General features: G+C 31.2%; 1 protein-coding gene and 1 long non-coding RNA gene across 2 annotated transcripts in view; one reads left to right on the forward strand and one right to left on the reverse strand.

The window, feature by feature from the left end:
* LOC142329883 (monocyte to macrophage differentiation factor) overlaps positions 1–14,714 on the forward strand; it is a 132,119-nt gene that overhangs the window by 79,709 nt on the left and 37,696 nt on the right. The gene's annotated exons all lie outside the window — the stretch shown is intronic.
* LOC142329884 (uncharacterized) overlaps positions 1–14,714 on the reverse strand; it is a 63,654-nt gene that overhangs the window by 21,942 nt on the left and 26,998 nt on the right. Inside the window, exon 2 of the long non-coding RNA XR_012757611.1 lies at positions 2,615–2,881. This is a non-coding gene — a long non-coding RNA (uncharacterized LOC142329884). The remainder of the gene's footprint in view (positions 1–2,614; positions 2,882–14,714) is intronic.

Below are 14,714 nucleotides of genomic sequence, written 5' to 3' on the forward strand. Positions count from 1 at the left end.
AACATCAGTTTTTATAGTTATGTAAAAGACGTGTTGATGAAATGGACTTAATTGTTAAATACGCATAGTTAATTTTACGCACGCGCGCGTGGGTTGTGGGTATTTGATAATTGAGATCTATCTGAACTCTTTACAGTTCAGTGGATGCTTCTACAAGCTACAGAATTCCAGAAATGAGTGACGGTATCAGTCATGAAAACCTGAGATGTTCTCGGAAATACATATTTGCTATACTTATCCTAAGTAAACGTTTTTCGATCTCCCTCAGAAATTATACTTGGATTGAATAGCGTTAAAGATTTTTGTACTTTTTCGCTATTCCTTCATGACTGTGTTAATAAACAGCCGACGAATCTTACTCTATTGTCTATTTTAATTTAAATGGGGGTAGGTCTAGTGCTATATCTATGATAAGGATATTGAGACGTGTAGAGGCAATGCTTCTTTGATTTTTATTTGTGTTTGAGGAAGACTAGGACCGGTTTTAATCGATAGATAACTCAGCCATTCAGTTTATAGTACTAAGGCCGATAAGAAAAAAGATCCTTTGACTTATACATAGGCATCACTCCTCCAGATTATACCATGATTAACTTTACGAGTGTCCTGGCTTCTTCAAATCAGATTTAGCAGTAGAACTCAAAACGAAGGAAAAGATATGAAAATAAGAGACAAAAAAAGGTTGATGGGAAGTGTTTACGCCATGCGTAAAGTTCCGTTATTTCCAATGAATTCAAAGCTAGGGATGGGTCATGTTGTTTGTTACAGGCATAGTAAATTTTACTATGTTTCGTATTTTGGGCTTGTCATTTGTACCTGGTTGATTATTTGTTCTCGTGCTCGACACTTCTGGCTCCGGCCAGACTGTCTGCTTCCGTCATCCTTAGTGACCGCGTGTATTCATTTCTCGAATTATTTTTGGCTACCCTTTTCACACACCCGTTATTCATTCGTTCCCGTACTAATACATGCACACATCTCTTGTTTTTTACACACACTCTCTCCTGTCCACTACCTGTGTCTGGTTTCCCCCTCTTTTCTTTCACGCCATCTTTTCGGCAGAGTAGATCCATCATTCCTCCTGTACAGTCGCCTATGGCCATTCTCTCTCAAACTTTGTGACAATATTTCATCGCATTCATACCCGCATAAACGTTGCGGTATTTCTCTGTCGAAATATTCTCTAGCTCTACTCGGCAGTGTCTCGTAATTTCACCGATCTCAATGTTTTGTTTTGCCTCGTTTCTTCGTTAATATATTCTTCAAATTCTACATTACGTCTCTGTGGAAAGTGTTTCAATCACTACAAGCTGCCAATTCTATTTAGACGCCGAATCTTCTCGAGCTGCGGATTATTTTCATCAATGCAGAATCTCCAAACTCGTCGCTACATATCTGAGATGCTACGTATTATTCTACCACTAAACCACGTCACACCCCTGTACTCCTGATACACCAGTGCGGACTACGCCCTGGATTACTGTATGTATTCATTTACCTTCATTCACGAGTTCGTATCTTGATATTATTTGTGTGCTACAGGCAAGTTCAATTTTCATTATTTATTACGTTCAACAATTATTTTATCATTAACATTTACTGGAACATTCAGTTCATCATACCCTATGCCTTTCGATTTCAAGTTTAATTTAAAAAACCATTTATTCACTTAAGTGCAATCATGCTAGGTGGCTTACCTATTTTACATGTTTAATTATTACGTTTTGTCATTCTAATTAACTCCATAATTTATTTTTTGTAACTTGTTACAAAATCAAGAATGCTTATTTATCAATATGAACTCTATTTATATTATTACTTATTTTAATGTGATTATATTGTAATTAACGCCTTTTATACTGAAATTATTGTAATTTATTTTTTCTAAGCTAATAACATCTGTTCATTGCTAATTTTCATATTACAGTATATGTTAGTAGTGCAACTGTTTTCCAGTTCCACTTTCTATTGATGTTATGTTTTAAGTATCTAATTTGAAAATAAGGTGTTTTATGTTCTCTTGTTTTCAGGCTTTGTTACATTGTGTATTTAAAAAATGTATATTCATGTATTTTTTCATTTAACATCATTGTTCATATGTTGATTCAGCTGATATTTTAAGTATCATTAAGTTATGTTAATTTCATAATTTCTTTTTATGTTTTAAGGTTATGATTCTAACATAAGTTCATTTGTTTTATTTTCAATTAAAGTCCAATTTCTTTTGGCAAATACTAGCTGTGTGTTTTTTGTTAACTTTACCCAACATAGCTAGTAAGGATCTACTCATGAGAAGTAATGCGGTTCCATTGCCACCCGTTTTGACGATAGCTCAAACTTCCTCAGGCACGAGTAGCTATCCCATTCAAAATCTCTTAGGTTATCGAAGCATTTTTACCCAGGAGGAGATCAACATAATAATTATCAATGGATTTGTATTTACCAAATTAAATAAATGCTGCAACAAATTGTTTTCCTTCAGGAATTAAAGAACCAACCGAAAAGAGAGTTTAAAAAAAAAACAACTTCGCCCGTCCCTGGAATGTATGAACCGTAAAATTCAACAAATAGTAGAATATTCAACAAAAAGTGAAATATAATGGTGGATACTTACTGTGATCTAGTAAAGGAGCGGCCAGCATGTGGAGTTTTCCGGAACTATTTTTCCTATCCGATGGCTCCATAGTAGCAGCTAAAGTTGATGTCGGATAAACTAGGTCTTCTTAATTATTTTTAAATATTCGGATTTAAATGTTAGTTTAAGGATTTGTTAGATTAAGCAGTTTTGGGTAAAGATCTTACTTGAGATAGAATTAGGTTAATGAATTTTTCACAAATCATTCATCAGTCTTCTTAATACGAGAAGATTTTATGGTAAAGCCTGTAAGCATAAAAAGAAATTAAAATGCATAAATTTCTGCAGTAATATCTGTAGCACTCAGCTTGTTCTAGGTACTAAATAGATTTCCTGAACCAATCTTACTCTTAACGTTTTCTGAAGAGCTAATATTGAATTCTAAAAATAAAAATACAATTTTTTTCTATAAAGTTTAATAATCTCTTTCTAACTTTCATATTTATATTTTTATTTCACACAGAATGTGTAGTTATACAAAACCTAAATAAAATTTATATACATCTAAAAATTCAATTACATAAGATATTGATAACTAGCGGTTTATATATTAATAATATATTAGAACAATGTGATTTTTATCTAATATTGCCACGTGACAAAGACATGAAAGTTTTTTTTGTAGATTGTTTGAATGAAATAGTGTGTATTCAATAATTATTGACCTTTAGCCGTTACCTTTGATACTAATAGTATCAAGTGATAATGTTAGTCTGACACACACACAGTCGCTTTCGCTCTCTTTCACTTTCACTCTCTCTCTCTCTCTCATATATATATATATATATATATAGAGAGAGAGAGAGAGAGCCGTTGTGTACTGGCTGCTGTTATATTAAAGATTCCCTCCTCGCTGCCCGTACCCATTGATAATCCTCTGTAATTAGTATTGAACTATCTGTAATCCCAACTCTATTTAGAATTTTTTTTCAGTTTATTTATTCAGACTTGTTAAAACTGCTGAAATGACTTAAATGATATTTATACGATATTTTAATCTTAAGCTGAATTAAAGTCAGGAATTATATTAAATAATGTAACGTTTTGAAAGTTTCATTATTACTAAATCTATTATTTCGATGAAATTTTTATTTCAGTCAGAATTGAATTTAAAAAAAACCGTTATTAGAAAAATGAAATAAATGTTAGTTTTTTATAAAACCACCCGCTCGAAAAATATTTTTCTCGAGTTTCTTTCGTTGCGTTTTTCGCACGAGGAGCTATAGACATAGTTAAAATTAAATAAGACAACACATATCTGTGTTTTATTTAATTCTGAAAGTTACAGTACGCGTGCTGTACTTTAATAAATGGTAGGGAGAAAAGAATAATAGTAAACAATATTACGAGTCATACGCTAAAGATAATTTCTCAAAAAGGGTGTTTTTGTGTATCTTACATCCGAATTACTAAAGATGGACGAAGCAGGAGCAATATAAAATGCTGAATAACAAAGGCGAAATGAGCCTTCGGTCAGAAATCTAATTTTTTTACGTCAAAAATTAATTTAAACGTCAGGAAATCATTTTTGAATGTATATATTTGGAGCGTAGCTTTATATGGAAGTGGAACTTGAACGATCAGACTACCTGAGAAGAAAATTAAAAGCTTTTGAAATGCGGTGCTATAGGAGAATGTTAAAAATCAGACGGGTGGATAAAGTTACAAATGAAGAGGCGTTGCGGCAAATTGATGAAGAAGAAGCATTTGGAAAAATATAGTTAAAAGAAGAGACTGACTTATAGGCCAAATATTAAGGCAACTTGGAATAGTTGTTTTGATGTTGGAGGGACAGGTAGAAGGGAAAAATTGTGCAGGCAGGCGACGTTTGGAATACGTAAAACAAATTGTTAGGGATGTAAGATGTAGGGGGTATACCGAAATGAAACGACTGGCAGTAGATAGGGAATCTTGGAGAGCTGCATCAAACTAGACAAATGACTGAAGACAAAAAAAAACATCCGAGTAGATCTAGGTAAGTTACGAATAACGAATTGTCCGAATGTAGATGATAGGTGTAGTGATGTCGATATTCTACATTGCAACAAAAACGAATAGGGTAAGAACTGCACACATTAGCATGAGCTATTTTACCCACACGTACAGGAATTAGTTCGAGTGTAGTGTCCAAATAACTTTCCTTTATCTACAATTTACCCTTTTGTTTAGTTTTTATTTTTTATAATATCTAATAAGGCAGTGTAGGAATTAGACGGAGTCATGGATTACGCAGCCCGTCGATGGAACCAAATTACGAGAAATGAGAAAAAGTTAGTGAAAGAGAAGATTGTCGTCAAATGGTTATTTGATGTGAAGCAGAATAACCAATTTGTCTTCGTTCTTTTCTATTTCAAGCTGAACTTTTAACATCCTGAGATCTTCTATATATTTTTAATCATTAAATATTATTAAAAAATACAAATCCACCTTACCAACAATTAATTTTCAACTTCTCGAGATCTTTCAGTCTTATAGTCTATATTCTTATCAGTATATATACTGATAACTATCAATCAGTCATTGGTGACTGCTTCATATTTTAATTTTTTAACTTTATTTTATAATGATATTTTAATCTCCAGACGATGGTTTAAGGACTGAAAGATCTCGAGAAGTTCAAAATTAATTGCTGGTAAGTGGGATTTGTACTTTTTAGTAATATTTAATAATTTATTAATATATCAGCGGTAAACATATTTGAGAGATTGATTTTTAGATCGTTTATAATCTTTTCCAACCTCTCTTTTTTACACCTTTTTTACTGATCCTTTGTGCATTATTCTCATCTACTATTTTCCTCTCATTATAGAATTGAGCTGGTTAGTTTTATTTTCATTAATATGTATTTTTCTGATTTATTACTTCTTTGTTACAAGAGACTGCTCAGAAAGGAGTGTAATGTATTTAGGGTGTATGTGTGTTTATTCCGTCGTATTATCTAATCGGCCGAATCGATTTAGATGTATGACCCCGCGTTGGAATCCTTATGTTACTGAGAATGTCTAGGCTATATATATATATATAAATATATGTATATATATATATATATATATATATATATATATATATATATATAATATATATATTATAATTCCTTATATATATATATATAAGGAATTAATCCTATTATGTTTCTGATTATGATAAATGTAAAGATTGATATTACTGTGATTAAAATTTCTTTTTGGTGAGTTATTAATTTATTCATTTATTAGTTTTTTTTCTATTATTTTTATTATTATATTTATTCGAGATTTTTTAGTTCAGTATCATTTTGGTAGAATTATTGTTGTTATTATTATAATTATTCAGTTTCTTTGTAAAAGTTTAGTTGTTGGGTCAAATGTTGAGAATAGTCTAGTTATCATTTTCAGTTAATATATATTTTTATTTTTTTTTTTTTTTTATTTGGGTTTAGATTAGTTATAAAGAATAATTTTGTTATGTTTATTATTTCAAGTGGAATCACTTTATTCTTATTTATATAGTTTAAAAAAAAACAATACACTTTCAATGTATAAATAAATAAATTTTATAAATGTCCAGAGAAAAAATTCATAATAACAATTTCAATGTTAGGCTTTTAATTAAGCTATCCGAACAAAAAAATAAAAATAAAATAAAATAAAACTTCAGAATATTTAAAGTAAACCTATCAAAAAAAAACCTAACCATTTCAAAAATCCAACTAAACCACCCGAAACAAAAGATTCTAATCAACCTACATCAACTAATCTATAACTAAAATAACAAAAACTAAAAAACCGATTTAAAAAAAACCTATATATATATATATATATATATACAAATGTAGTAGTGGAGATTTGCCGGTTAAGCACAAACTTTAATGAACTGTACGTAAGCCTTTGTCACTGTGTTTGAACTGAATGATTTAAATCAATCGAATGAGAATAATATTACAAAAATAATAGATTTAAATTTACGTTAAATAAAATAATATTAAATAAATTAAAAAAATCTCTGTTTATTAATAATGGGCTTCCCGTGGGAACTGCGCGTAAGGCTAGAGTGGTGAGGTGATGGGAGCACCTCGTGCGAGGCTAAACCAATCATCACCAACTGGTAAAAAATGGGGTACCCCTGGGACGTTTTTTGTGAGGTGCAGTGGAGTGCTCTTATAATATCTCTGCCAACAATCATCCGATTTTTCCAAATTCAAACGGTGTATTTGTTAGAAGCTTGAAAGCTAATCTTTGCATGCATCACATACACTCTCGATCTAACAGATCATGGTTATTCCGAAATTTTGTTATATCTTCGCAAGCAATTTTCCCATTATGAAAATTCAAACGTGGTACTTGTTAATATAATACGATTGAACCAAACCAGAACAAAAATTAACCGATATACTCAGGCATCGAATGGTCCACCACGTCTAATCCAGTTTAAGAAATTAGCAAGTGATTTCTATCTACTAAAGAAAAATGTGGCGTGAACCATCTTACTGGAAAATAATTTGCAGTCTAGTTTGTATATCCTTCAAAAAGCCGGAAAACTATTTTTCAAGAAATGAACGTATGGATCTCCTGTAATGTTTTCATTGTAAACAAACGGTCCCGGAATGTTGTCATAAATAATACCACACCAAACATTAATGTGAAATCTATGTTGTAAACTAGTTTCCACAGTAACATGTCGATTGTCTTCGCTTCATAACAATTTTTAGAATTGAAGACTCCGTTTTTCATAAAAAAAAAAGGCTTCATCAGTAAACAAAATTAAATTTACCTTATCAGCATCCTCTAGAAGCCAATGACAGAAGTTTAACCGCTGGGGGTCATCTGTTGGCGGCAAATTTTGAACATTCTGCAAGCGGAGAGGATAAAAATTTTCTTTCCGTAGGATGCTCCACACTTTATTTTTTAACAAACTAGTGCGACATGAAATTCGCCTTGCACTAATGCCTAGACTACGGTGAATATACTGAATCACATGATGTGTTCATCATTAACACGAAGATTTACTTGTTAACAGGTTGGCGTTCAAAACGAACATGTTACAAATGACCCGTTCGTTCGTAAATACCTAAGAATGTTTCAATACTGCTTTAAAAAGAATGTTTATTAGGTACGGAAAATGTAATACGATTTTCTGTCTTTTTTCGTCTGTTTTGTTTCAATGAAAAACCGATTTTTTAAAATTTTTTTTACTTTTTGTTGGCTAAATTTACATTAATTTTTTCACGATTTAATTCTCTACAAGTTTTGTTTCTAAATCTTTCCACATTTATTAGTGTTTTAATAAAACCAGTGTACTACAAACTTAAAAAAATTGTTTTTCGACAATGAATTTTGTGTTTTACGTCGTATATCTTAAAAACTATTAGAATTACAGTTCTGGGAATTATTTTATCCTATTTTCCAGTTTAAATTACATAAGAAACCACCAAGCTTATTCCTAAATTTGGGAACCAAAAATTACAGTAGGGTTTTGTTTTTATTACAAAAATTGAAATTTTCGCTAGCCAACTCGAAGACAAAGCGTTTCCAAACCTACGTTTATGTAAACCTTTTCCATTATTTTCACCAGTAGAACATATGTGTCCTGATTTCTGTAATTGAAAAAATAATTGTTTGGATACACAAAGAACTATCTCCAGGCTATTTTTACACAAAGTAAGTCTCGATTTTTGGATAAATAAAAAAAAAGATATAAACAAAAGATATTAAATCGCCATATGTGATTAAGGTATTAAGATTTATAATTATATGGCGTTTTATGTAATATGTGGACCAGAAGTCTTGCGTACGCGTATTTTAGCGGTATGGAAAGACTTAAAATTTAATTCTAATTTCAATGAAGTCATTGTTTTAATAGATTAATAACTAGATTAATTAAAAAATGTTTTTAAAATATTTTTCTTTAAGTAATGTGAAAATAAAAATTATCCAACAAATGAATGAAATTTTTATTAGCAGCTATCTATACAGATTCTTCTATTTTTACTTAATTTTTACAAAATGATAAACAACAGAATAATTATGATTTATAATCTAGACGTATACAGAGGGAAGTACGTTTACAAGCCGATAAGCGTTATGATTTGTTGGACTATATTTCTCGATTAATATTTTTTTCTTAGAATTTTATTCTAATTTATGTTAAAATTCAACCCTTAGTATTACAATTTACCGATTCTACTGGTTGGATACCCGACTGGTTGACGTTGTTAAGCGGTTCATTTGTCTGAATCGCTCTCCCTTTCATTCCAAATGATTCGAAAACTTTAATAGGGGTATTCCTCTGTTATGGGGTGCGTTTTTTTTATATTTAGCTCTATTGAATTCACACTGTATAAACAACTATAGAGGAAATGAGTTGGATGAATGATTTTTTTTAATTCTTTATATAACAATGTGTACCTTAATAAAAGAAAAACTGATATGGACACCATATGACTTCCTTTTAGGCCTATTAAATTACATATATACATTTTTTATTGCACTTCGTTTAAATTTATTTTATTTAAAAGTGAGATTCGATCCTCCAATTCTTTAATAAACTGGACGGTTACACAGAAAAATGGCCCTAAAAATTTCCGTAGCATTTTATATTAGTTTATAAATTAATTTTGTTTCTCGTCGCTCAAGTAGATATGTGGTGTAAGTGAGAACGTGTCAAATCCGTAACCATGCATACATCGTTTCGAATCCGACTTCATATACATATATGTTTTTTAACTTTTTTTTAAAAATTTAAATAGATAATAGAATGTTTATTAAAATCCCTTAAATAAAAAAAAAAAACAAAAACGAAGAACATATAGGCCATGGCCTTATTCATTAGCCGTTTCTGTTTTTCTTACTTTTCAGAAAATGGAAAAAAAATTCATTACTCGGTCAGTCTGTCAGTAAAACTATTTTAACTTTCAATGATGAATATTTTACAGACTTCTTTACACGAAGGGTTTTATAAATTTGAATGGTGTACATTGAGTTATCTTCAAAGTAAAGATTGATCATTTGAATACAAAATTCATTTTTTTTTATATATTAAACTAATATCTTAATCTACATAACAGAATCTAATTCAACTTTAGAACATTTGTAAAACTTTGTGCGCAGAAATATAGAAAACATAAATTACATGAGAAACCTAAAAGAGGTATTTTTCAATTTAATATTAAAATATATTTTCTGTTTATAAGAAAATTAAATAATTTTAACCGTAATTTGATGAAATAATAAAAAATAATGAGTACACTCTTAACACACGCATAAAGTTTCAACTCGCTCACCGCTGTGATTCACTGCATAAGCGCATATGAAAAATACGCTAATATAAACAGCATAACCTCAAATTGAGATAGTTGTCTATTATCGTCCTTAAATTGAGTGTAACTGAAGATAGTATCAAACAATCTTCAGATTTTCGTATGCGCAACTTCAGATACACTACTATAACATACGAGGTGCGACAATAAAGTAATGAAACTGATTTTTCTTTGCAAGATGTGGCAACCCTGCAGCTTGCGTAGGCACACCATCTTTGACCTTGGTCTATAAGCTACTTCTAGTCCAAGCGGCACATTGATGCAACTGCTCAGTCGCGAGTTGTGTTGTAATAAGTGAACACGTGTTTGTGTCTCTCGTCACAGAAATGAAACCGCAAAATATTGCGCAACAGTATGCCATTTCTTTTTGCGTTTAATTGGGAGAAAACGCGACGACAACTTACGGTAAGCTTCAGAAGGCTTTTGGAGAGGAGGTTATGTCAAGAGCTCAAGTTTTTCGGTGGCATAAAATTTTTAGTGAAGGCAGAACGAATGTTGAAGATGAAGACTGCAGTGGACGACCATCAACCTCACGGACAGATGTCAACTTGACCAGGGTGCGTGAAATCGTACGATCTGATCGAAGATTATCCGTGAAAATGATTGCAGAAGAACTCAACATCAATCGAGAAACGGTTCGTCTAATATAACTGAAGATCTTGGTATGAGAAAGATTTGTGCAAAAATGGTTCCCAAAAATCTCACACAACAGCGAGAAACACCGAAAAATGTGGCAGCCGATCTGTTAGAGCAAACGGAAATCAATCCAGATTTGTTGAGCCGTGTTATCACTGGCGATGAAGGTTGGTTTTTTCAACACGATCTAGAGACAAAACGCCAAAGTTCGCAATGGTGCTCAAAGGGATCACCCAGACCAAAAAAAGCTCGCATGTCAAAGTCAAAAGTGAAATGCATGCTTGTGTGCTTCTTCGATTCCAAGGGAATTATTCATAAAGAGTGGGTGCCTCCTGGACAAACAGTTAACCAATATTTCTACAAAGAAATTTTAGAAAGACTTCGTAAACGAGTCCTTCGTGTCCGTGCCAACATTGCTGATAATTGGATTCTGCATCACGATAATGCGCCATCCCATACTGCTCTGACAGTACAACAATTTTTAACCTTAAAACAAATTTCAGTACTACCACAGCCACCTTATTCACCAGATATCGCTCCGTGCGACTTTTTTCTATTTCCAAAAGTCAAAATGGCGGTCAAGGGACACCATTTTCAAACAACACAAGATGTCCAAAAAGCTGTGACGAGGGTCTTGGAGGATATTACAGAAGATGAGTTCCAGAAATGTTTACCATCAGTGGCAGAAGCGCTGGAATAAGTGTGTGCAATCAGAGGGAAACTACTTTGAAGGAGACAACACTAAACATGACTAAAACGGTAAGCAACATTTTTTTTTCACTTCAATCTTTGGAGATTTTCGAGCCACAAAATGTTATACATGATGGTATTTCGTAATCCTCATACCTCAAAACGTGAAAAAAAATATATTTTCACTCCCCCATCGCAATATGCGACCGAAAAAATACCTCAAATTGAGGTTACGTTGTCTGTTTCCGACCTTAAATTGAGCGTAACACACAAACGGTTCAACCGAAATTTAATAAAATTTTCACATGTACAACTTCAGGTACACTATTACAGTATATATAAATTTCAATAAAATTTATCTAATAGTTTTGAATATTTCCAAGCCACAAATTTTATTCATACAAGCCTATGTAGCTAAGTAAATTATATTTTAAGTGAATGGTATTTCGTATTCCTCATACCTCAAAAGGTAAAGAATATTCAATTTCAATCCCCTTACCTAATCCACCGTGGGAAAGAAAGTAGTAATACCGTATTTTTTTTCGAAAAGTCGGTATAAAGCTTTCGACAAGCTTCATATTATCCTTTATTATCTATTTTTAGTTAGTTTATTTAACAATTTATATGTTCACTTCGTTGAAGTTACTTTTTAGTTCATCACATAAAAATAATTTGTCGTTCAAAAAATTCCTTTATCTTTTCGAACAGACAAAAATTTTTCGAATGTAAGAATTTTATATAATTACTGAAAATATTATGTTCTACCCGATAATCCTCAGCAAACGACCCGTATTAGGGATGGAGAAGTGAATACGCGTTATTATGGGCAATACTATGTCCTTTTTGAATCGTTCCGAAACATTTTACATCTGTTTCCATAATATTTTTTTAAATTCATTGCATTAAAATAGCGAGTAGTTATTTATCAATTTTAGATGCTATCAGTTTGTAAAGTTAAAGAATCGTTTCACTTGACGAATTTCGCCGCTGACGACAATGTTAATTATCTTATTTATTTTTAAACATTTACAATTCGTATGTAAATAATTACAATGAAGGGCGGTAAAAGGTAAACTGCAAAAACAATATCATCAAATCGGTTAACTCTATCTTACAGACGTGTTTACCTTGGTAAGAGAAATTATTGTACGGTCGTTACTTTTAAGATAACCCTTCTATCACGTAATAATACCCAAAACATTTCGCAGATTATTTTCTTTCGGAAATAAAAATATATCAGCTACACCTATCAACCACTTTACTTCGGTAGTACTAGAGTGAAAACTTTCAACACATGTAAGAATGATTTATTTTTTATTGGAGGATGTTATCCTTCCAAAAAAAAAATCTTATCCAATAAAAAGCTTATTCAACCGTCCTTGATTAATTCTCGTTTTTTTCAACTTACATAATTGAATAAAAACTGTACTTCCTTCATATTATTACTTATATAATTTTAATTTTTTATTACCACACTTATCAGATAACTGTATACATAATAATATATTATTTTTGTTACGTAACAGTAGTTGGCAAACATTATATATATAGTTTGCCAAAAGTATAAGATTTTTATTTTTTAAATTCTTATTTTAAAAGATTGGGTTTATTATTGCTAACCTATTTACGTGAACATCAGCCAAATTTTATTTTATTTTTAAATATCTTATTGAATTATACATTCGTTCGATATGCATATGAAGAACAACTTGATAAAAGTTTGCAGATTATTTGGAAGATCTAGAACGTTATAAATATATTGTGCTCGTACTCAGTATAAACAAGGAGTTTATTTTACTTTCACCAACGTTTATCTTTTAAAATGTAACTTCTGATCAAATTTTTTGAGTCTGAAAGACGATAAAAAAACTGCTAGAATTTTAATTTTGAAATAAAAAGAGGTAGTATTAGATGAACGTGTTAGATGTCTGTGAAACTGTTGCGTTTAGGATAAGGCACATTTTTTTTTACTTTTTATGACGACGACATTAGTTGCGCTACATCTTTGATAAAAGTTTGGTACTTTATAACTTTTGTTATTTATTGTTATTATCAATTTTTGCAAGCAATCTTAATTATATAATTATAGCATACGTCGTTACGTAGAAAACGTTTATTATTTAAAAATGAATAATAAGCAAATTAAATACAAGAGATAAATATTAAAAATTAAAAAACACGACTGCAAAAAAAACAATGCTGACAAACATTGCTCTTTATTATAGGATAATTACTAATATAAAATAATTAAAGAGTGTGCGGATGACATTTTTGTATAAATTATTTGCATTTAGTGTAATATTTTTTCAAATATTTTAAATTTATTCAAACAAATATATATTTATATACCCTATGGTACTGCCGGTAATATAAGGATTCCAACGCGGGATGATATATCTAAATCGGTTCAGCGTTGAGCTAATACGTAAAATAAACATACATACATACACCCTAAATACTTATACTTCTTTTTGGGCAGTCGTGTAAAAATGCATTAAAATTAAATTAAAAATTTGAACAGATTTAAAGCAAATAAATCTGTACCTATAAAACAACACGTCCTTTCTTTTCTTGTTTAGCCTCCGGGAATTACCGTTCAGGTATTATTTCAGTAGATGAATGAGGATAATATGTATAAGTGTAAATGAAGTGTAGTCTTGTACAGTCTCAGTTCGACCATTCCTGAGATGTGTGGTTAATTGAAATCTAACCACCAAAGAACACCGGTATCCACGATCTAGTATTCAAATCCGTATAAAAGTGCCTTTACTAGGAATTGAACGCCGGAACTCTCGACTTCCAAATCAGCTGATTTGGGAAGACTCGTTCACCACTTGACCAACCCGGTGGGTTAAAACATGTCCTGACAGATTTACAATCAACGCCTAGCAAAAACTATTGAAGATAAATATTGATGAAGATTTGCTTACACGTTCTTACGGTGTAAGTGCACATTAAGAAAGAATTTTTTTTAAATTCCGAATTTAAACGGTTAAAATGGAGTAAAAATGAAATTTACTGTTTTCTTTTTTTTAATTTCTCAGTAACAAATGAAGATATCAACTTGATTTTTGGTATATGTAATCTAATATGAACATTTAAATAACCATCTCTAGATTTTTAGAAATTTTACCCGAAAGGGGTAAAGAAAGGTAAAAAATATTTGACCAATGATTGTAGATTTTCCCTATTTCTGACCGTACTAAACGAGATATTCACTCGATTTGGGCTTGCAAACAATCTTCAGATAAATATCTAAAAGCCATTTTCGTTTATTTAAGTGGTGAGACGGTGTACGACGCGGCGGCTCAACCAACACAACCACTGCCACTGTTACTGTATGTACGATGTGACTTACTGCACATACCTCCGAATATTTGACTAAAAAATATAAAATAAAAAAATGTTAGAAAGAATGGGAAACGAAGTGCGGTCACCTCCTAATGGTATTTGTCGGGT

Source organism: Lycorma delicatula, chromosome 9 (assembly GCF_047948215.1).
Source record: "Lycorma delicatula isolate Av1 chromosome 9, ASM4794821v1, whole genome shotgun sequence".
Lineage (NCBI taxonomy): Eukaryota > Metazoa > Arthropoda > Insecta > Hemiptera > Fulgoridae > Lycorma > Lycorma delicatula.